General features: G+C 38.0%; 1 protein-coding gene and 1 non-coding gene across 41 annotated transcripts in view; one reads left to right on the top strand and one right to left on the bottom strand.

The window, feature by feature from the left end:
* Positions 1-24,887, top strand: part of ULK4 (unc-51 like kinase 4) — a 477,098-nt gene that overhangs the window by 335,762 nt on the left and 116,449 nt on the right. The gene's annotated exons all lie outside the window — the stretch shown is intronic.
* TRNAG-UCC (transfer RNA glycine (anticodon UCC)) lies at positions 14,898-14,969 on the bottom strand. Its single transcript has one exon. It is a non-coding gene; the product is annotated as a tRNA-Gly (tRNA).

Below are 24,887 nucleotides of genomic sequence, written 5' to 3'. Positions count from 1 at the left end.
TATGTTATGAAAATACTTTATGACATTCTGTGGATTGCCTTTTTACTCTGCTGATATTGTCTTTTGATGGACAGTTTTAAAAACTTTTCATAAATTTTCATGATTTGCCTAATTTCTCACTTGTTGCCTGTATGTTTTGTGTCATATCCAAGAAATCATTGCCAAATCTGGTATCATGAAGTTTTTTCCATATGTTTCTTCCAAGAATTTTATAGTTTTAGGTCTTACATTTAGGTGTTTCATTAACTTTTGAGTTTATTTTTGTGTGTGGTGTTAGATAAGGGTCCAACTTCATTCTTTTGAATGTGCACATCCAGTTTTCTCAGAACCATTTGTTGAAAAGATTGTTTTTTCCCATTAAATGGTCTTCATACCCTTGTTAAAAATTATTTTACTACATATGTGGGGGTTTATTTCTGGAATCTCTCTTTTGTTGATCTGTATGTCAGTCTGCATGCTGTTACCATATGTGTTTGATCGTTGTAGAGTAAATTTCAAAATCTAGAAGTCCAGCTGTGTTGTCCTTCTTCAAGATTGTTTTGGCTGTTTTGGGTCATTTGAAGTTACATATGGATTTTTGGATGGGGTTTTCTATTTCTGCAAAAAACTTAATTGGGATTTTGAGAAGGATTGCATCAAGTCTGTAGATTGCTTTGGGTAATATTGCTGTGTATTATTTTGATTGATTTTCATATACTGAACCATCTTTGCGTTCCAGGAGTAAAGCCCACTTGTTCATGGCATTTGATACTTTAATCTGCTGATGAGCTTGGTTTTCCAGAATTTTGTTGAAGAGTTTTGCATCAGGGGTCATCAGGGTTATTCATCTATAGTTCTATATTTTATAATGTCTTTTTCTGGGTTTAGAATCAGGATAATGCTGGACTCATGGAATATGTTAGATGTTCCCTTCTCTTCAAATTTTGGGAAAAGTTTGAGAAGAATTAGTATTAGTTCTTTTTAAAATGCTTGACATAATTCATTAGTGAAACCCTGAAGTGTTTGGGGCACTAAGATCCTGCAAGCTGCAAGGTGTGGCCAAAAATATAAATAAATAAAAGGAAAAATAGACTTTAAACAGTCACATTATCTCAGTTGGCATCTAGCATGGGCAGCTGAATTGGTGTTGGAGGTGTAGCTGAGGACCCTGGTGGCTCAGGCAGTAAGGAATCTGCCTGCAATGCGAGCAAGCTGGGTTCAATCCCTGAGTCAGGAAGATCCCCTGGAGAAGGGAATGGCAACCCACTCCCTTACTCTTGCCTGGGAAATCCCATGGACAGAGGAGCCTGGTGGGCTACATTCCATGGGTCGTAGAGTCAGACACGATTGAGCAGCTAACACTTTGACTTTGTGTAGCCAACGCGCCGGCCTTGTTTGTGCGCCTTCACTTCCTCCTGTGGTGTCTTGGCTCTCTGTTGTGGTCTGCAGAGACTTTATACTGATTCAGCCTCCTTGCTAGTTACAGTTCTGTTCACATTTTCTACTTCTTCATGATTCAGTCTTGGAAGATTTTGTGTTTCTGGGAATTTTTTCAGCAGAATTGTTTTTGTAGAAATTGTTTAATTTGTTCTAAAATGTTCATGGAATACAAAGAATCTTAGTATAGCCAAGGCAACTATGGAAGAAAATCAAGTTGAAGGGTTTAACAGTACCTCATGTCAAGATGTACGTGAAGTTATTATCATCAAAATGGGGATATATTGGTGGAAAGATGCTTTTGAGGTTTGTGGATATGTTTCTTATCTTGATTGCTATATGTTAGAAATATGTACAGTTTTTTTTGCTTGCCAATTATGCTTGAAGGAAACCTTTAAAAAATAAAGTCCCTTTGAAGTTACTCTATTATTATCATTTCTTCCAGAATGAATTTCCTGGTAGTCTTTGTGTTCAGTGGTCTTCTTCATTTTAGGCTTCCTTCCTAGTCAGACTTGTTAAGAGTAGAAGTTATTTGTACTGCATAATGCTGCTGTTTCTTTTCTCTGCACTAATGCCTTGCAATGATACTATGGTTACCTTGACTGCTCTGGGTCCCCAAACTCCCATATTATGGTGATACTGGATATATCACAAATCTAGACACCAAGCCTGTTGAGGGCTTGGCACAGGTTCTGTTGCTGCTGTTTTCAATAGAGCAGCTTCATTTATTCATGAAAGCCCCAAGACTGGAACAGCTATTTCAGCTTCCTTTGGTGGACAGGGAACTCCAGCCTCCACTTCACATTCTGGGCCTGACTTTTGTCCTAGCCCCAACGTGGGCTCTGGCCCCAATTATATTGGTGTTTCTAGTTGCTGCTTCTAACAGCTTTTGAACCTCAAGCTTCTATGTGTTTGTTTTATTTGTGATCCACAAAGATATTTCTCTGTATCTTAATTCTTTTTTTCTTCTTTTAGTTGTTACGCAGTTGTTGGTGCACAATTTGAAGTCACACACTGTCTTGACTAAAAGTCACTTGTCCATTTCCCAGCTTTATTACCAGCACTTTCAAAATGCTTGGCCACCACAAGCTCTCAATAAATAATTGTGGAGTACATGGATAAGATCCAACAAGTGCCAAAACCTAGTTACGAAACAAAATTGTAATACGAGCTGATTTATGTCATGCTGTATGTATGTGTATTTAAAGACACCAAAAGAAGGGAGGGTAGGGTGATTTATACCAAAGATTTAACAGGGTATTTCTCGAAAGTTTTTTTATTAAAATATTGGTTTAGGATGTGAGTCATAAAACAGAAAGGTTTAATGTAATGAGGTGGGACAAGGATCCCCCCAAGGGGGCACAAAACAGCGGACATTCAGCCTCAGCCTTGGAAGCATTCTCCACTCAAGAGTGTCCGTACCTTGGAGGGAGCTGTCACACCGCACCAGTGGGGACCAAAGAGTCTTCTTGCTCTGCCCAGAGTGGAGAGTGTGAGGCCCGGAAGCTCAACAAGGAAGCTGCTTAGTCTGGCTCTTTCCACTCTCGAGATATCTGACATTCTCTCCATCAGATGGAGAATTGTACCTGGAGTGTAATTTTAGCTTCAGAATCTTGAGTATTTTTCATAATACACTGTATCATTTTTAGTAAACAGTGAGGTTCCCCCCCCTAAATTTAGGATTTGAAATCCGAGTCGGATCTGACAGGTAACTCCATGCTTCTTGGATGATTCGGAAGCAGGTATCTCTCCATCCTCTCTTCCAGTGGCCAGCTCAGTAGGAAAACTTCATAAATATTCACCAGCTCTGCAACTCAAGTTTCTCACAGTAGCTGCTACAACAGAATTCACTCTTTAATTCTGCCAGTAAAGGTCAACATGCTGTTCTGTTCTGTGGAGATGATGAGCAGTTTGGTTGGATTTCCTGTGGCAATAAATCGACCCTGTAGTGCTATAATAAACTGTATTTCAGTCCTCCAAAATAAGCAGCTAGGTATGTCTCAAAAGAGCATGAAAGTTCATTTGGAATTTAAAAATGTTGTTGTTCTACTTTGAGACTCTGTAAGTTACATGTCTTGGCACCTATGTTGCATCCATGAAATGATAAGAATAGTGATTTCTTTTAGGAAGAAAACAGGTGAAGTTTGTTTTTTTATGTACAGAAAGGTATTTTTTTGGGGGGGAGGCATGATTTGCTAATCAATTAATTATTTTTAAAGATATTGTTCCTTTTTTATTGCAATACGGTTGATTGACAGCATTGTATCACTTTCAGGTGTACAGCACAGTGATTCATATATACATATATACTTTTTTCAGATTCTTTTCACCTATAGGTTGTTGCAAAATATTGAGTATAGTTCCCTGTGCTGTACAGTAGGTCCTTGTTTACCTGTTTAGTACTATGTATATGTTAATTCCAAATTCCTAATTTATCCCTCCCCCTGCCCTGTTTGCCCTTTGCTAACTGTAACTTTACTTTCTATGTCTATGGATCTATTTCTGGTTTGTAAATACGGTCATTTGTATCTTTTTCTTAGATTCCACATATGAGCAACAGCATGTGATATTTGTCTTTCTCTGTCTGAGTTCCTTCACCTAGTACGATAAGCTCTGGGTCTATCCAGATTGCTACAAATGGCAATAGTTCATTCTTTTTTTAGAGTTGCGTAATAATCCATTCTTGATGCCCTTTTGAGTAGATATGTCACAAGCAGCAGCCCCTGGGCCTGCTCTCTAATTACTGTCAAAGAGCATAACCACCTGGTCCCCCTTTCCAAGCAGGACATTATGGGCAGACGGGCTCTAACATGTCCTTATCCAATGGCCCAGCACAGCCATTTGACACAATATGTAAAGGCACCTTTTTCATCCAATTTATCTGAAAGATTCACCAGGGAGTTGAATTGACCATTTGTCACCTACAAGTGAGTAATTGGACCAGAGGAGTTCTTCTGGCCCTTTCAAGTTCTATCATTCTAAAATTCACTCAAGAGATAATGCAAAATACTTAGTAGCAGAAAAGGGGTAATATTTTTCCAAAAATATTCTCAAGGAATCTTTGTGCATGCAGTTCCATGTTCCTACTTGTAAGGTACCACTTGGGCCAGAAAGTAATTGTATTCATATTTAGTTCAAAGTTAGGATTTATTCTCACTTGAATCCTAACAATTTTAGACTTATTTTGGGGCCATGTCTACATGATCTGGTAAAACAGATTGAGACTCATCAACCTTGACTGATTTGAACTTGTTAGCGTACTTGTTAGGAATGTGTGCTGTTGTGGATTGTGTGCCTGTGTGTGTACCTTCTATTAGTTATTTTTATTTTCATTTTGATTGGATTCCCTAGGGTCATTAGTAGTCAGGTTTCCATAATTTCTGTCTATCCTTGGAACTGAACCATCTTCAGGAACAATAGTGGGGCATCACTAAAGACTTGCCATGTAGAATTCACTTCCTGTCATCATTCTGCCATCAAGAGCATGCCTGTTGGACTATATACATTCAAGTGCAGTAGACAAACACTCATTTTACAGAGAATTAAATGTGAGTATAAACTGTTTGGTTGAGCTTTTCCTGTCTTTCTTTTCTGTCAGTGTGAATTGAAGGGTTAAGTTTTCAGCCCATAAATTTTTTTTTTAATAAGTGTGGTTTCACACATAATTAAAGATACACTTGAGGCAAAAATAGGAAACTCACATTTCATGTAAATGAAACCTCAAAGCAGTTTGGAATGTGGAGACCAAGATAATTACAAAATCCATCATGCAGAAACACTGCAAATACAGACAATTCAATGTGTTACCCAGTTATCAGTTTCTCTTAATTTATCACTGAGAGAAAAACAAATTGAATATTTGATAGCTAACCTCATTTTTCCTGTACCAGTAATTGTTTAAAATTGAATATTTGATAGCTAACCTCATTTTTCCTGTACTAGTAATTGTTTAAAAATCAAGTTCAAAACACTTTGAGCATTAACACTGGGAAAATATAAAGTACCAAAATGTAAAATAATAATAAAATGTTTTTTATGCTGGAACATCACATATATGATACCAAAAAGTGCAAATGAAAAATTTTTTAAAAATTATTTGATAATCTTGATTTATGGGCAGAACAGCTCCCTTCTGAGTTTTTGTTTTTAAGGTGAAACATTGTTTCTGGTGTGCCTTTGAGAGTGTTTCTGGAAGAGACTAGCATTTGAACAGTAAACTCAGTAAAGCAGATTGTCTTACTGATGTGAATAGGCATCACTCAACTGTTTGATGGCCTGCATAGAACAAAAAGGCAGAGGAAGGCATATTGCTGTGCACTTGAGCTGGGATGTCCATCTGCTGCCATCATCCATTGGAACTCCTGGATCCTGGGTCTTCAGACTCAAACTAGGGTTTGCACCGTTGGCTCTCCTGGTTTTCAGAGCCTTTGGATTTGGATAAAAACTATACCATCAGCTTTCCTGGGCTTCGAGCTCTTGTATGGCAAATCCATGGAACTTCTCAGCCTCCATAACCATGGGAGCCAGTCCTTCACAATAAATCTCTTTCTGCATAATTTTGTATCTCCTGTTGGCTCTTTCTCTGGAGAATCCTGTCTAATATACTTGTTGAAAAGGCTGTAAATGTAAAATTTTAATATGTATTGCCATATTGCCATCCCTAAAAGGTAGACTACCATTTTCATGCTCACTAAAAGAAAGGCTGCCCATTTCCCCACAGCCTTGCTGATACTGAGTTTTATGAAATTACGTCATTTTGTTTTTCTTATAGATGACATTTTGTATGTCTTTGGTGTTTTGTATTTATTTAATTTTTAATGTAATTTAACATCTTTGGTGGGTTTGTTAGCCACTGGTGTATCTTTTTCCATAAATTCCTTTAGTGTATTCTTTGCTGATTTATTTTCTGTTTAGTTTACTCTTTTCTGTTGAGTTTTAAGAATTCTTTGTCTAGTAAGATGTTTATTATTTTGTCATAACAAATATACCTTTTATTTTCTTTCTGTATTTCTAATTTTTTTGGTACTTTAGCTCTAAAGGTAGTTTTCATTTAGTTGTCACTTTTATCAGTTTTTCTTTATGACTTTTGAATTTTATGTCATCTTTTAAAAGGTCTTCCCATTCCAAGAATATAAATATACTCATCTGTATTTTCTTCTGGTACTTTCATGATTGATTGTTTTCTACCTTTAGGTATTTGGTTTAGTCTGGATTATTATTTTGTTGTAAGGAGTAGGGTGGGCATCTATGTGGCAGTATATTTGTAAAAGATTTCAAACATCACATACTATTAAGATTTTGTTTTGTATTCTTTGGCATATAATTGTTAGGTTAGTGGGAGTAGCACCTACATATCCTATGAAAATACCATTTCTTTTAATACAGTTGGTTCTATTTGTTCTTTGCACCACAGTCATTACATAATTGGGAGTAGTTTGTGTTCTAAGACACAGTAGGAAAACATGTCCTGTGAAAATAGCATCTCTTTGACCTAATTGGATATCTCCCTAATAAAACTATGGGGATGAAACCATAGTGATTCTTTTATAGCACAGGAAAGAAGGTGAGAGTAGTAGCCGCCAAGCAGGAGAGCTGTGCTGATACGCACCCCCACCCCCGCACCAGGGATCACCAGAAGAGCCTTCCTTTTACATTGTGTGATCCTGCAGAGAAACTAGCATTTTCAGTGTGAAAAGACAGCTTTTCTCCATTGATTCATCAAGCAGAAATAGTCATGATCAAGACATTTGGGGTGATGATGAAAACTCCATTTAAAGTCAAGAGGTGTTATGGATAACATAACTTGACGTGTGTGTGTGTATGTGTGTGTGTATATGTACTTTATATCTACTTTAATGTCATGCTGGTTGCATTTTACTTTCTCAGTGTTGGTCTTTAATGTCTAGGCTTCCTGTAGTGTATGCTCGATTTTTAAACTGTGGAAACTGCTGTTGCTTTGTCTTCCACGGGGCGAATAGCCCTAATGATACTGAACTCTGGATTTATAGGTAATAGCAACAAAAAGGGAAATGGTTATATCTCTTAAAGGGAGAAACAAAACTATATTAGTTGATTGATTCTACAGTCCATGTGAGGCTGTCTGGGGCTTCCCAGGTGGCACAGTGGGAAAGAATGTGCCTGCCAATGCAGGAGAAGCAGGAGATCCGGGTTAGGTCCCTGAGTCAGGAAGATCTCCTGGAGGAGGAAATGGCAACCGACTCCAGTATTCTTGCCTGGAAAAATTCTATGGACAAAGGAGCCTGGTGGAATACAGTCCATAGGGTCACAAAAGAGTCGGACACAACTGAACACACGTGCACGAGAGGCTGTTTGGCCAGACACATGGTATTTCCATGATGCAGCTGGGTCATCTCTGGACACCCATTCATTTAATTGTGGTCGAGTTGGCTTCTTTGGTTACCAGATGAAAGGCTTTGGGCAAGTTAGTAAGTCTCCATTTCCATGTCAAAAAAAGGAGGAAATTTTAACACCTCATGGGGTTTTAGGAAAACTAAAGGAACAGTGTGTGAAGAGCTCATGTCACAGCACTTGGCACGCAGTAACTGTTACCATCACTGTGTTCTTTCTCTCTCTGTTATATCCGTCCTGATGGTGGGCTTATCTTTATTACTCAGCAATATATTAACATGCGGTGAAAAACCATCATGGCTACCACCTCCAAATGCAATTCCCAGGTGCCTTTAGAAATGAACTGCATTTAAAAGATGAGCAGTAAAGACTCTGAGTTTGTTTTTGCCACCCCGAAAAAAAAAAAATTGATCTTATACAAATTCAGAAAGCCTGTCTGTGCATCATTTTTGAAGCAGAAAAATAATGTTGATATTTAGTAATATGGATATTTAGCCATGACTGTGATGCAGTGAAGTTAGCAGTTTTGATAATGATGTTTGGCTTTTTTGTTTTGTTTAGTGCCTGCAAAATTATCCTGCCTACGGCTCCCAGAGGCCCTTCCCATACAGCATGTTCTGTAATCATATTACTGATCTCATAAACATCTATCTCTTACTGTAATAAACTCTCTTTGTGAACAGCCTCATTATTGTGCTGAAATAATGGACCCCAGGGTATTTCCAGCAATTTCATTGTAGCTCTAAAGTGAGCTGACCTGATGGCACTGTTGGTGGGAAAACTACCACTTCAGCTCCAATGAGCGAGCACACACCACAGACGTGCAAGGGGCAGAGCCTCCCAGTAAAGCTGCTTTAGGGACAACAAAATCCTACAGCTTAATACTTGAGACCAACAGTCTCACTTTCATTTTAATTCTGAACCAGTCTCTTTGAATAAATGAACTGTTAGTTTGTGAAGCTGAGACTTTGCCGTATGGAGTTTATGCACACTGTCTGGGTAATAAAGCCATAACTATGATTAACCAGTTTTATGCAGAGAATTTTCTTCTTCCAGTTGTAAAAATTGCCTGGTTTGGTAAGTTTTTACTGTTAGGAAGTGGTTTTTTAATTTTATTAGCTTGGTAATTTTACCATAAAATATCCATTCATTTATTGGAAATAAAATCTGTTTTTAGAGATGAATGTATTATAGCCTATACATTTTCTTTTGGAGTATATTCTCTACCTCAAACCTCTACTATTTACATATAAGCTTTGCAGAAAGGGATTGTTTTAGCATAAAGAGGACTCCAGGTGTTTTTCAATATCCAGGATTCAGCAAACAGTCATTTTTGCAGAATTCTAAACTATAATTCTATAATACATTTTTAAAAATTCAGGTCTCTTTCTACATTATTTGATGGCCATAAGAAATTATGACAGTCTGTTGAAGAAACTATTATATGCTACCTTAGTCCTTCTTACCTTCTCCAGCCATTGTCATTTGTTATAGTGAGTCTTGCGTTTGCCTTTTGTTAGTGAGGGTCATTACAGAGGGTACTCAGGAAATTGCCCCTGTTTAAAATTTTAGGGATATTTTTCTCTTTCTGACTTGCTTCACTCTGTATAACAGTGTCTAGGTTCATTCATGTCTCTACAAATGACCCAGTTTCGTTCATTTTTATGGCTGAGTAATATGTACCACATCTTCTTTATCCATTCTTCTGTTGATGGACATTTAGGTTGCTTCCACGTCTTGGCTATTATAAATAGTGCTACTATGAACATTCAGGTATGACCTAAATCAAATCCCTTATGACTACACAGTGGAAGTGAGAAATAGATTTAAGGGACTAGATCTGATAGACAGAGTGCCTGATGAACTATGGATGGAGGTTTGTGACATTGTACAGAAGACAGGAATCAAGACCATCCCCAAGAAAAAGAAATGCAAAAAAGCAAAATGGCTGTCTGAGGAGGCCTTAAAAATAGCTGTGAAAAGACGGGAAGCGAAAAGCAAAGGAGAAAAGGAAAGATATACCCATTTGAATGCAGAGTTCCACAGAATAGCAAGGAGAGATAAGAAAGCGTTCCTCAGCGATCAATACAAAGATATAGAGGAAAACAACAGAATGGGAAAGACTAGAGATCTCTTCAAGAAAATTAGAGATACCAAGGGAACATTTCATGCAAAGATGGGCTCAATAAAGGACAGAAATGGTAGGGACCTAACAGAAGCAGAAGATATTAAGAAGAGGTGGCAAGAATACACAGAAGAACTGTACAAAAAAAATCTTCACAACCCAGATAATCACGATGGTGTGATCACTCACCTAGAGCCAGACATCCTGGAATGTGAAGTCAAGTGTGCCTTAGGAAGCATCACTACGAACAAAGCTAGTGGAGGTGATGGAATTCCAGTTGAGCTATATCAAATCCTCAAAGGTGATGCTGTGAAAGTGCTGCACTCGATATGCCAGCAAATTTGGAAAACTCAGCAGTGGCCACAGGACTGCAAAAGGACATTTTCATTCCAATCCCAAAGAAAGGCAATGCCAAAAAATGCTCAAACTACCCCACAATTGCACTCATCTCACAGGCTAGTACAGTAATGCTTAAAATTCTCCAAGCCAGGCTTCAGCAATACGTGAACCGTGAACTTCCAGATGTTCAAGCTGGTTTTAGAAAAGGCAGAGGAACCAGAGATCAAATTCCCAACATCCGATGGATTATCGAAAAAGCAAGAGAGTTCCAGAAAAACATCTATTTCTGCTTTATTGACTATGCCAAAGCCTTTGACTGTGTGGATCAAAATAAACTGTGGAAAATTCTGAAAGAGATGGGAATACCAGACCACCTGACCTGCCTCTTGAGAAACCTGTATGCAGGTCAGGAAGCAACAGTTAGAACTGGACATGGAACAACAGACTGGTTCCAAATAGGAAAAGGAGTATGTCAAGGTTGTATATTGTCATCCTGCTTATTCAACTTATATGCAGAGTACATCATGAGAAACACTGGGCTGGAGGAAGCACAAGCTGGAATCAAGATTGCCGGGAGAAATATCAATAACCTCAGATATGCAGATGACACCACCCTTATGGCAGAAAGTGAAGAACTAAAGAGCCTCTTGATGAAAGTGAAAGTGGAGAGTGAAAAGTTGGCTTAAAGCTCAACGTTCAGAAAACTAAGATCATGGCATCTGGTCCCATCACTTCATGGCAAATAGATGGGGAAACAGTGGCTGACTTTATTTTTCTGGGCTCCAAAATCACTGCAGATGGTGATCGCAGCCATGAAATTAAAAGACGCTTACTCCTTGGAAGGAAAGTTATGACCAACCTAGATAGAATATTAAAAAGCATAGACATTACTTTGCCAACAAAGGTCCGTCTAGTCAAGGCTATGGTTTTTCCAGTAGTCATGTAGGGATGTGAGAGTTGGACTATAAAGAAAGCTGAGCACTGAAGAATTGATGCTTTTGAACTGTGGTGTTGGAGAAGACTGTTGAGAGTCCCTTGGACTGCAAGGAGATCCAACCAATCCATCCTAAAGGAAATCAGCCCTGAATATTCATTGGAAGGATTGATGCTGAAGCTGAAACTCCAATACTTTGGCCACCTCATGTGAAGAGCTGACTCATTGGAAAAGACCCTGATGCTGGGAAAGATTGAGAGCAGGAGGAGAAGGGGACGACAGAGGATGAGATGGTTGGATGGCATCACCGACTCGATGGACATGGGTTTGGGTGGACTTCGGGAGTTGATGATGGACAGGGAGGCCTGGCGTGCTGCAATTCATGGGGTGGCAAAGAGTCGGATACGATTGAGCAACTGAGCTGACTGACTGACTATGAACATTGAGGTCGTGTATGTGTTTTGAATTAAGGTTTCTTTCAGTATATGCTCAGGATTAATGCATATATGTGAAATCTAGAAAATGCATAGATGATCTTATTTGTAGAGCAGAAATAGAGACACAGATGTAGAAAACAGGTATATGGATATCGAGAGGGAAGTAGGTGGTGAATTGGCCGGCTGGAGTTGACACATATATACTATTGATACTATGTATAAAATAAAGTAGATAACTGATGAGAATATACTACACAGCACAGGGAACTCTGCAGCATGTGCCTTATGTGTGTCTACTTACCACATCACTCGACTTAACTCCCCAAATTAGATGTAATCATTTTATATTGTTAGGTTAATTATGTGCCTATTATGGCTTGCAATTGTAATTATCTTTTATTTTTTTGTCTGGCTATTCATTGTGAAAACTAATAAACATCTTTTACTGTTGTGATTATGTAACATTGATTTTAATACCATTGTATCATGATCGGTCAACCAGAATATAATAGAATTCTGTAACATAAAACTACCATTTAATAGAAGAACCTGTGATCACTTTTTAAAATTCAGATGCACATTAGAATTATCTTGGAATTTTTCTGAAAAATATAAAATGCCCAGGTATTTTTCTTTTTTTTCCTCCAAATCTCCAGTTGTGATTCGAGTGAGCAGCCATGTTTAGAAACAACTGGACTGTGTGATAGTCTTTTATCCAGTTTGTTTCATATTCTAGTCAGTGCTACTATTTCATTTAGTTTATGTTTTGCAATTTCTCTGTCTCTTTTTTTAGTTGTTCTTTCTCAAGCCTTTATCAAATGTAGTAAGCAGAAAAGCTTTTGTGTACATGTATATATAATAATATGTATAATATATCTATTTTAGAAAACTTACGAATTTTTGCTCAGCTAAAAAATTTATGACATTTTGGTTCCACTTTTTTAACTAATTATGACTTAGAATGCTAGATTTCTAATTTGTATTCACTCAAAATTTTGATATACTTCTGTCTATTCTGGCATCTAGTGTTACTGCTAAAGTCTAGAAGGCTTATTATTTTAGAGATTTAAAAAAAAATTTCATTGAGGCTTGAAACTTCTAATCCAATTCTGAAAATACAAAGCAATACTATGTTGTAAAAAAAAAAAAAAAAAAATTAACACGTGATACAGTATTATTAACTAAAGTAGAGATTTTTCTTCAAATTTCACAAAACTTTATGCTAGTGTCCATTATTTGTGTTCATACCTTATTTAAGATTCCACATTGTATTTAGTTACATTGAGCAACTTCCAGCATGCAACAAATTCTGATAAATTCTTGTTTCATTTTTATTCTGTTGCACATTATTTTCTACTTTTCCTGGTTATGGTTTCTTAGATACTCCCATCATTTAAAAGTAGACATTTGATTTCCAAATACATGGGGTTAAGTATCTTTGATAGTAATTTCTCATTTAAAAGCTTTCTTCTCTGTAGTTACCCTTTGTGTTTTTTCAGTTTTCTAACTTTATTGAGGCTTTTAATGGCTAAGTCAAGGATCTCTCTTGGTAAACGTCAGATTGCACTTGAAAATATATGGGTTATTTTCAAATATTGTTTGATGCTGATTTCTACGTAATTCCACAGTGATAAGAGAGCAGATGCTGTATAATTTCAATACCTTTAGGCTGTGAAATTTTTGCACCTTGTTTTATGTCCGTGGTTGAATTCCAGTGTCTGCTGGTTTATAATCTGTGAGAGTTTGAATAACATCTGTATCCTACTGGTGTGTAAAAATTATGTGCTGTGCTGCGCTTAGTTGCTTAGTCGTGTCTGACTCTTTGCGACCCCATGGACTGTAACCTGCCAGGCTCCTCTGTCTATGGGTATTCTCCAGGCAAGAATACTGGTGGGTTGCCATGCCCACCTTCGGGGGATCTTCCCAACCGAGGGATCGAACTCAGGTCTCCCGCATTTCATGCAGATTCCTTACCATCTGAGCCACCAGGCAAGCCTGTGAAAATTGTGTAAGTCTTATTCTTGCCTGGAGAATCCCAGGGACGGCGGAGCCTGGTGGGCTGCCGTCTATGGGGTCGCACAGAGTCGGACACGACTGAAGCGACTTAGCAGTAATAACGCTGAATTGGTTCATTGCTCTTCAGGTCTACTTTGTCCTACTTTTCTGTCCATTCTGTTAAGTTTTGAAAGTTTGATACTGAAACTTCAACTAAAAATCTGAATTTATCTACTTAAAAAATAATTGTAGTATATAGTGGAACTATGTGTAATTTGGTTCTGTGTTTTCCAAGTCTCCTGCAAATGTGGTATAATACTTTCAATAATTTAAAAAATAAAAAAGAAATATAATTTAGAAAAGCAAAAATTCAGTCAAGTGTCAAGGATTGTAAAAATGATCTAGGAGACATTCAAAGAACAAAAGTTCAAAAAAGAAAACCGTAATTACAGAATATAAACCAATAAAAAGACAAAATAGCATATTGAGCAAAGCTAAATGGATAATGAAGATGACGAAGTCAAGAAAATTTTTTTTTAGAAAGGTTAAAGAGAAAAGGCAGATTGCCAATCCACATTCCAATCATTCTGACAGTGGATCGTTCAGGAGTATTAATAGAAACCAGAAGATGATGGAGTGCTTTATAACAGGTCTGAGAAATAATGATGCACTTTGAAGTATCTGTTAAACTAAATAATCATTTTCACACACACACGCAAGACATTGTTACCAATAGACCTGCAACTTAAAAAACAACAGTTACTGAGAAACTCAGTATACTGGATAAATTAGGGTTTGGAGGAGAGTTAAGGGTATGCAGAGGAGCCTAAAACTGCATTTGTTGGATCATCAGTAATTACTTTGCCGTATTCCATAGATCTTTATGTTTGAGAGACTTCATCGCAATTTAAAAAGTGATTATAGTATGAGAAAATAGATACTAAAAACACCACAGTGTCATTAATGATGATTTAAGAATACTGTCTGAGAATTTAAAGGAAGAAGAAAAGGAAAAGAAAAATAGATCAGAGGACTTCCGTGGTGGTCCCGTGACTAAGACTCCGCGCTCCCAATGCAGGGCGCTGTGGTTCCATCCCTGCTTGGGGAAGGAGATCCCACATGCTGCAGCTGAAGAGTCTGCATGCTAGTAGAGTGGAAGTGTTAGTCGCTCAGTCGTGTCCAACTGTTTGTGAACCCGTGGACCCCTGCCAGGCTCCTGTGTCCATGGCATTTCCCAGGCAAGCGTACTGGAGTGGGTTGCCATTTCCTTCTCCAGGGGATCTTCCCCACCCAGGGATCGAACCTGGGTCTCCTGCATGGAAGGCAGATTCTTTACCATCTGAGCCACCGGGGAAGCCTACAACTAAAATATCCCGAAACTAAAAAGATCCCACATGCCACAACTCAGACCCAGCACAGCCAAATTAATTAATTATTTTTTTTGATAAGGAAGGGACGACTAGAGCATTTATAAGGAAGGCGAGCTTCCCCGTCTTAAGTGGGGAAAGTGTTTCAGTGGTTGGAGAATATTAAGAGCCATAAAAGGAAGACAAAACGAGAATGAAGAGAAAGTTCCAGCTGATATATACGTACATAATATAAAAACTTAGAATCAACTTGTTGATTTCTACCGAAACAAACAAACAAACAAAAAACCCTATTGGGATTTCGGTTGGGATTACGTTTAGTCTTAATTTGGAGAGAATGGCATTTTAACAAAATTGCCTTTCCACTCATGAATGCGGTGTATCCCTTCACTTATTTGGGTCCTCCTTAATTTATCTCAGCAATAATTTGTATTTTTAAGTGTATAGGTCTTTTATCTTTTGTCAGACTTATCCCTGAATATTTCAGTTTTTTGATTGTTATGGTACATGATATTATTTTTTGTGAGTACCTCTTATATTTATTGATGGATATTTAGGTGGTTTGTAGTTTTTTCAATTACAGCAATGCAATGAATAACTTTGTACATGCAAATATACTCACATCTGATTATTTCCCTTTAATTTTTTTATTATTGTAGTTGCTATGCAGTATTATATTGATATCATAGTATAGGTATACAATATAGTGATTCATACTTTTTAAAGGTTGTACTCCATTTATATTTATTGTAAAATATTGGTTATATTCCTCACATCGTACAATATATCCTTGTAACTTACATCATACAGAATAGTTTGTACCTCTTAATTTCCCTCTCCTATATTGGCTCTCATCCCTACCCTTTCCCCATTGGTAAACACTAGTTTTTTCCTCCATATTTGTGAGTCTGTGTCTTTTTTGTTGTCTTCACTAGTCTGTTGTATTTTTAAGATTCTACATAAAAGTGATAGCATACTGTATTTCCTTTCTCTGACTTATTTCACCGAGCATAATACCCTCCAAGTCCATCCAGGTTGCTGCGAATGGCAAATTTCATTCTTTGTATGGCCAAGTAGTATTCCATTGTTGTGTGTGTGTGTGTGTGTGTGTATAGTGCGTCTTCTTTATCCATTCATCTGTCGATGGGCACGTGGGTTTCTGTTGTGCCTCGGCAATAGCAAGTGTCGCTGCTCTGGACTTTGGGCTGCATGTATCTGTTCCAGTTCGTGTTTTTGCTTGTAACTTTTAAACTCATTTTTGGACTCTAGTAGATTGTTTGTGAATTCCACTGAATTTTCTACATCAAGAATCATGCCTTCTGCAAATAAGCAGTTAAGTCTTCTTTTCCAATCTGGATTTCTTAGATTTATTTATTTGTTTGTTTGTTTATTCATTTTGGCCTGGCTGCACTGGCCAGAACCTGCCCTGTTGAGTGGATGGAGGTGGTGAGAGCCGATGTTCCTCTCTGTCTTCCTGATCAGGATGAGGCGTTCAGTCCCTGACGTGTTTTTATCCCCTTCTACTCCTTGTTTGCCGAGTTTTTGTTAGAAACAGGTGTTGCATATTGTTAAATACTTTTTCTATTGAGATGATTGTGGTTTTTCTTTTTAAATTATTAATATATTATGGGTTGACTGTATCCCTTAAAAAAGATGTGCTAAAACCCTCACCCCCCAGTACCTCAGAATGTGACCTTAGTTGGAAGTAGGATCATGTACATAACTGGTTAAGATGAGGTCATACTGGAATAGTGAGGGCTCCCTGACCCACTATTACTGGTGTCCTTATAAGAAGATGGCCCTACGAAGCCAGAGACACAAGGGAGAATACCGTGTGATGCTGGAAGCAGAGACTGGAGTTCTGCCACAGGCGAGGCACATCTGGGACTCTCAGAGGCTGGACGAGGCAGGAAGGATTCATGCCTGGAGGCTTCAGAAGGGGCATGGCTCTGTCCCCTCCGTGATATGAGACTTCTAGTCTCCAGAACTACAAGATCAGTTTTTGTTTTTTTAGCCCTCTCAATTTGTGGTCCTTCATTATGATGGCAACCCTTGGAAATTAATACATATGATATGTTACATTGACTGATTTTTTTGAACGTTAAACTGTCCTGTATTCCTGGGATACAGCCCATTTTGTCAAGAGGTATTATTTTATCATTATCCTTGTAATATTTTGTTGGCTTGGAGTTGCTATAATTTTCTTTAGAATTTGTGCATCTGTGTTCATGAGGGATGTTGTTTTGTAGTTTACTTTTTTATATGGTTTTTGTCTTGTTTTGGTATCAGGGTAATGTTGATCTTAGCAGATGAATTGGGAAGTATTCCCCGCTCTTTGATATTCTTGAAGACTGTGCAGAGTTGTTAACTGTTTTGTTTTTTTTTTAAAAAGATCTATCAAGAAATAACTCATACCTTTAACCCCTGTAAAGTGTACAATTCACTGCTGTTTAGTGTATTTTCAGAGTTGTGCATCATCACCGTTATCTCATCACAGAACATCTTTGTCACCCCAGAAAGGAATTTCATACTCATAAAAAGTCACTTCCCATACTCTCCCCTCCAAACCCTTGTCAATCACTAATTTGCTCTCTGTTTCTGTAGATTGGCCTATTCTGGTTATTTCTTATACATGGAACTATATAATATGTGGCCTTTCTCTGAGTATGATGTGTTTTTGAGGTTCATTCATGTTTCTAGCTTGCAATATAAGTACTTCCTTCTTTGTTTTGGTGAATAATCTTCCACTGTATAGATATACACTATTTGTTTATCCATTTATTAGTTGATGGACATTTGGGCTGTTTGCACTTGGCAATTTTGAATTAAGGCTGCTGTTAGCAATTGTGCACAAGCCTTTGTGTAAACATATGCTTTCTTTCTCTTGAGTATGTGTCTAGTAGTGGAAGTGCTCAGTCCTAAGGTCAGCCTATGTTTAACCTTTTGAGAAAATACAGTGTTTTCCAAAGCTACCATTAGCACCAGCAGTGTATGAAGGTTCTAGTTTCCCCACACCCTCGCTGACACTTGTCATTATCTGTATTTTTAATTACAGCCATCGCAGTGGGTGTGAAGTGGTATCTCAAGGTGGTTTTGATTTGCATTTCCCTGATGGCTAATGATGTTGAATATCTTTTTGTGTGCTTATTGCCCATTTATATACTTTTTTGGGAAAAATGTCTTTTTTTCTTTGCCCTTTAAAAAATTAGATTATTCATCTTTTTATTACTTAGTTGTAAGATATTTTATATTTTGTGTGTATACACGTCCCTTATTATGTATTAGATTTACAGTAATTTTCCCTTGTTCTGTAGGTGATCTTTTCACTTTCTTCATATATGGAGATGAAGTCGTTGATCAATTTTGTTGTTGTTCTTGTGCTTCTGGTGTCATACGCAAGAAACATTCCCTAACCCAAAGTCACAAAGATGTAGTTACTTTTATATTTTCTTCTAAAAGTTTGGTATGTTTTATTTCAGTTCAGTCACTCAGTCGCGTCCAACTCTTTGCAACCCCATGGACTGCAGCCCGCCAGGCTTCCCTGTCCATCACCAACTCCCACTCAAACTCATGTCCATTGAGTTGGTGATGCCATGTGTTTGTATGTTAAACTCTCATATTTAGATATTTGATCCATTTGGAGACAGTTTTTGGATGAGGTGTGAGGTATGGGTCTAACTGCATTCTTCTGCGTGTGGATAGCCACTTGTCTCAGCACAATTTGTTTAAAAAGGCCATTTTCCCCCCATTAAATTGTCTTGGCACGCCTGTCAAAAATCAGTTTACCATAAATGTAAGTGTTGAATTTGGGACTCTAAATTCTATTCCACTGATCTTTTGTATATCCTTACGCCAGTACTACATTGACTGGATTATGGTAGCTTTGCAGCAGAATTTGAAATTGGGAAATTTGAGCCTTCCAAATTTATTCTTTTTTAAGATTGTTTTGGCTGTTAGTCTCTTGCATTTCTATATGAATTTTAGGATCAGCTTATCAAATTTCTGCAAAAAAAAAATACAGCTGCAGCTCTTAATGCTTTTTATCTGCAGATCAGTTTGGGGCATATTGACAACCTAATAATATTAACTCTTCTGATCCTTGAGCATGACATGTTTTCCTATTTATGTACCTTCTTTAACTTTTTCCTAGAGTGTTTCAGCTTTCAAGCCATGTACTTCTTTTAACTTCAGTTTTAAATATTCTTTTTGATGCTATTGTAATGCAGTTGTTTTCTTTGTTTCCTTTTTGCATTCTTCATTGCTAGTGTGTAGACATACTATTGATTTTTTAATATTGATCTTGTATTCTGCCCCCTTGCTGAACTTGTTTATTTTTGATAGTTCTTTAGTGGATTCGCTAGTATTTTCTGTATGTAAGAGTATGCCATCTGCAAATAGAGTTTTCCTTTCTAGGTGATTTCTACTTATTTTCCTTGCTTAATTGCCATAACTAACACTTCCAATATAATGGTGAATATAAATTGCAAGAATGGGCATCTGTCTTGTTCATGATCTTAAACCATGGTAAGTATGGTGTCAGCTGTAAATTTTGCCCTAGATACACCCTTTATCAATTTGAGAAAGTTCTCTTCTATTTATAATTTGTTGAGTGTTTTTTAATACTAAAAGGGTTTTTAATTTTGTCAAATGCTTATTCTGCGACCGTTGAAAGGCTCATATAATTTTTATCTTGTATTCTTTTCATGTTGCACATAACATCGATTGATTTTTAGATGCTAAACTAGCCTTTCATTCCTATGATAAATTCCACTTGGCTGTGATGTATAATCCTTTAATATGTTGCTGAATTTGGTTTGTGAACGCTTTGTTGAAGCTTTTGCATCTGTATTCATAAGGGCTATTGGTCAGAAGTTGTCTTTTCTTGGAAAGTGTTTGTCTGATTTTGGCATCAGGGTAGTACTGGCCACTAGACTATTCAGGTATGACCTAAATCAAATCCCGTACTATTATACAGTGGAAGTGACAAATAAATTCAAGGGATTAGATCTGATAGACAGAGTGCCTGAAAAACTATGGACAGAGGTTCATGATATTATACAGGAGGCAGTGGTCAAGATCATCCCCAAGAAAAAGAAACGCAAAAAGGCAAAATGGTTGCCTGAGGAGGCCTTACAAATAGCTGAGAAAAGAAAAGAAGTGAAAGGCAAAGGAGAAAAGGAAAGATGTACCTGTTTGAATGCAGAGTTCCAAGAAATAGCAAGGAGAGATAAGAAAGCCTTCCTCAGTGACCAGTGCAAAGAAATAGAGGAAAACAACAGAATGGGAAAGACTAGAGATCTCTTCAAGAATATTAGAGACACCGAGGGAACATTTCATACAAAGATGAGCACAATAAAGGACAGAAATTGTATGGACCTAAAAGAAGATATTAAGAAGAGGTAGCAAGAATACACAGAAAAACTATACAAAAAAGATCTTCACGGCCCAGATAACCATGGTGGTGTGATCACCCATCTAGAGCCAGACATCCTGGAGTGCAAAGTCAAGTGGGCCTTAGGAAGCATCACACAAACAAAGCTAGTAGAGGTGATGGAATTCCAGTTGAGCTATTTCAAATCCTAAAAGATGATGCTATGAAAGTGCTGCACTCAATATGCCAGCAAATTTGGCAAATTCAGCAGTGGCCACAGGATTGGAAAGGGTCAGTTTTCATTCCAATCCCAAAGAAAAGCAATGCCAAAAAATGTTCAAACTATCACACAATTGCACTCATCTCACATGCTAGCAAAGTAATACTCAAAATTCTCCAAGCCAAGCTTCAACAGTATGTGAACCATGAACTTCCATATGTTCAAGCTGGATTTAGAAAAGGCAGAGGAACTAGAGATCAAATTGCCAACATCCACTGGATCATCAAAAAAACAGGAGAGTTCCAGAAAAACATCTGCTGCTGCTGCTGCTAAGTTGCTTCAGTCGTGTCCAACTATGCGCAACTCCATAGACGGCAGCCTATCAGGCTCCTCCATCCCTGGGATTCTCCAGGCAAGAACACTGGAGTGGGTGGCCATTGCCTTCTCCAACGCAGGAAAGTGAAAAGTGAAAGTGAAGTCGCTCAGTCGTGTACTTCTGCTTTATGACCTATACCAAAGACTTTGACTGTGTGGATCACAACAAACTGTGGAAAATTCTTAAAGACATGGGAATACCAGACTACCTTACCTACCTCCTGAGAAATCTGTATGCAGGTCAAGAAGCAACAGTTAGAACTGGACATGGAACAACAGACTGGTTCCTAGTCGAGAAAGGAGTACGTCACGGCTGTATATTGTCACCCTGCTTATTTAACTTATATGCAGAGCACATCATGCAAAACGCCGGGCAAGATGAAGCACAAGCTGGAAACAAAATTACCGGGAGAAATATCAGTAACCTCAGATACGCGTATGACACCCCCATTATGGTAGAAAGCAAATAAGAACTAAAGAGCCTCTTGATGAAAGTGAAAGAGGAGAGTGGAAAAGTTGGCTTAAAACTAAACATTCAAAAGACTAAGATCATGGCATCCGGTCCCATCACTTCATGGCAAATAGGTGGCAAAACAATGGAAACAGTGAGAGACTTTATTTTTTGGGCCCCAAAATCACTGAAGATGGTGACTGCAGCCATGAAATTAAAAGATGCTTGCTTCCTTGGAAGAAAAGCTATGCCAACCTAGACAGCATATTAAAAAGCAGAGACATTTCTTTGCTGACAAAGGTCTGTCTAGTCAAAGCTATGGTTTTTTCAATAGTCATGTATGGATGTGAGAGATGGGGCTACAAAGAAAGCTGAGCACTGAAGAAATGATGCTTTTGAAGTTTGGTTTTGGAGAAGACTCTTGAGAGTCCCTGGACTGCAAGGAGATCCAACCAGTTCATCCTAAAGGAAATCAGTCCTGAATATTCACTGGAAGGACTGATGCTGAAGCTGAAACTCCAGTACTTTGGCCACCTGATGCGAAGAACTGACTCCTTGGAAAAGACCCTGTTCCTGGGAAGGATTGACTGTGGGAGGAGAAAGGGATGACAGAGGATGAGATGGTTGAATGGTATCACTGACTCGATGGATATGAGTCTGAGAAAGCTCCGGGAGTTGGTGAAGGACCAGGAAGCCTGGCATGCTGCGGTCCATGGGGTTGCAAAGAGTCAGACATGACTGAGTGACTGAACTGAACTGAAATACTGGCCACACAGAATTAGTTTGGAACTGTCCATTTTCTTTAGCTTTCTGAAAAAAATGTGTGTAGACTTGGTATAACTTCTTCCTTGAATCTTTGGTAGAATTTGCCATCAATGCCATCTAAGCCATCGTTGTCTTGGTAGAAAGGTTTTTAACCGGAAATTCATTTTCTCTAATAGATAAAATACTGTCCTGGCTACCAGTTTCTTCATTGTGAGCTTTCCCTTGCTCTCTCCTCTCTAGTACTTTGGCCTATGAACTCTAGCTGCTTGGTTTTCTGAGACTTTTCACTCTGTCTCCTCAACTTAAAAAATCTGCTGGTACCCACCTCAGTTGCTATCTCTCTTAGGCCTGGAGACCTCTTAAGCCTCTAACCTGGGAGAGAAGTAGAGCTCACCTCAGTTATTTTCCATCCCTGGGCATCACTGTCCTACGCTGCCTCATGTCTGGTATCTTAAAAACCATTGTTGCATGTATTTTTCTAGTAGTTTGTTTCTTCAGGCAATTGGGTATATCCTTATTCTGTTATTCCAGGGAGATTTTATACCATTACCATCTTTTTTTGTAGTGGTGGGCAGGGCTCACACACACACACGAACGCAAACATCAGTTTTACAAGAATCCAACAAATAAGCCATCTTTGGAGTTACTACTTATGATAAGCATCCTCCCATCATTTCAACAATGAAGCTAAACTAACTCACAAATGAAGAAATGTTAAAGTAGATTGAAGTAGAAGCATGAATACCTGCGGCTGTCTCACTGGCTACCCAAAAGCTATGAAAATAGAGAAAGCATCAAATATCTTATAACCATGGGAGAGCAGAAGAAGCTGTTAATGGAAAAGAAGTCTCATGTAGTTACTCAGTGATAGAAAGCAGATGGAACTGAATCAAAATCTAGTGAAGAAACCTATTACCTAGAACATACAGAGGAGAAAACTAACCAGAAGGGAGGAACAGATGCTGTTGATATGTAAACTTCAAGTGGAAAACTGCTGGAGGCCCTAGACTCTTACCAGGCTATTGGAAGATGAGCATTTAGAACTGGCAGGCCAGTCAAGCCCCTTCCCTTATTCATTGTGCTCAGCTTTCTTCCAGCTTAATAAGTCAAGGTCTGCGCGTGAAGAGGATGAGCCATCTATCTGATGTGATTTCTGAGGTGGGGTTATTACTTAGAAAGAAGCATTTCAGAGTTGGAAGAAATCACAGAGAAGATTTGAAGAAATCACAGGGAAAGCAGCATGAAGAAACAGATATACACAAATGCAAAGGAAATTGGAGCCATCTGCCTGTACTAATCGGTCCACTCTTTCATTCATTAAATAGAAAGCCAAGGACTACCAGACATTTGGGGACGCCTGATAGCCTGAAGCAGAGAAACCAAGGTGAACAAACAGCTGAGCACAAGAGAGACAAAGTTGATACGCCATGTAACAGGTTGAATTGTGTCCCCCCCAAAAATGAGATGTTGAAGTCCTAACTCCCAGCACCTCAGAATATTAAACGTTATTTGAAAACACTGACATTCCAGATGAGGTCAGACTCAAGTAGAGTGCATCCCTAATCCGATATGACTAGCATCTTTATTAGAGGACAACCATGTGAAGTCAAGAGACTCACAGGAGAATCCATGGGATGACGGAGGCAGGGATAGGAGTTATGCAGCCGCAAGCTAAGGAGTGCCTGGGATTTCCAGAAAATCACCAGACACCAGAGAGAAGCAAGGGAATATTCTTCTTTGGGTTTCAGAGGCAGCAAGGTCCTCCTCTTTGATTTTTAAGCCTCTAGCTTCCAGAGCTGTTAGGTAATACATTTCTGTTGTTTATACCACCCAGTTTGTGGTACTTTTTATGTCAGCCCTAAGGAACTAATACTGGGAGTAAAAGAGAATTTAATAATTCTTATCAAAAACATAAAATGTTCAGATAACCCACAGGAAGGTTAAAAAAAAAGGAATAATCAGAAAAGTAAATGGGGAATAAATAGAAGACAGGTAATAAAATTGCATGTTAGACTTAAACCCTAGCATTTTTATATTGTTTGTACTATAGTTATGCAAGATGTTTCCATTGGAGAGGTCAGATGAAGTGTGTATGGTATCTATATTGCTTCTTATAATGGTGTATGAACCTGCCAATATCTCAAAATAAGATTCATTCACATGCAAAAGAATGAAGTTGGTCCTCTACTTATATGCAAAGATTAAAATGGAAAGACCTAGATGTAAAAGCTAACCTATAAAGTTCTTAGAAGGAAAAATAAATGTAAGCACTAAAACTATAAGAATTCTTAGAAGTGTAAATCTCAGGACCTTGAAATAGGCAATGGTTTCTTAGGTTTGACACCAAAATCACAAGCAATAAAATGAATCGGTAAATTGGACTTTATCAAAATAAAAAATATTTTGTGCTTCAAAGGACACTATCAAGAAAATGAAAAGACAGTCCACAGAATGGGAAAACAGTTTTAAAATGTGTATCTGCTGAGGGGATTATATCTAAAATATATAAAGGGAATCGTATTTACAATATTTAAAGAATACTTAGACTTAATTATGATAAGACAAATGACCTAGTTTTAAAAATGAGAAAAGATCTGAGTAAACATTTCTCCAAAGAAGATATGCAAATGACCAAAAAGCACATGAAAAGATTTTCAGCATCACTAACCATCAGGGAAGTACAAATGAAAGACCACCATGGGTGACTGACTACTCCACACATA

Source organism: Giraffa tippelskirchi, chromosome 9 (genome assembly GCF_054371585.1).
Source record: "Giraffa tippelskirchi isolate mGirTip1 chromosome 9, T2T-mGirTip1v1.2.pri, whole genome shotgun sequence".
Classification (NCBI taxonomy): Eukaryota; Metazoa; Chordata; class Mammalia; order Artiodactyla; family Giraffidae; genus Giraffa; species Giraffa tippelskirchi.
This window is presented reverse-complemented; position numbering and strand designations above follow the sequence as displayed.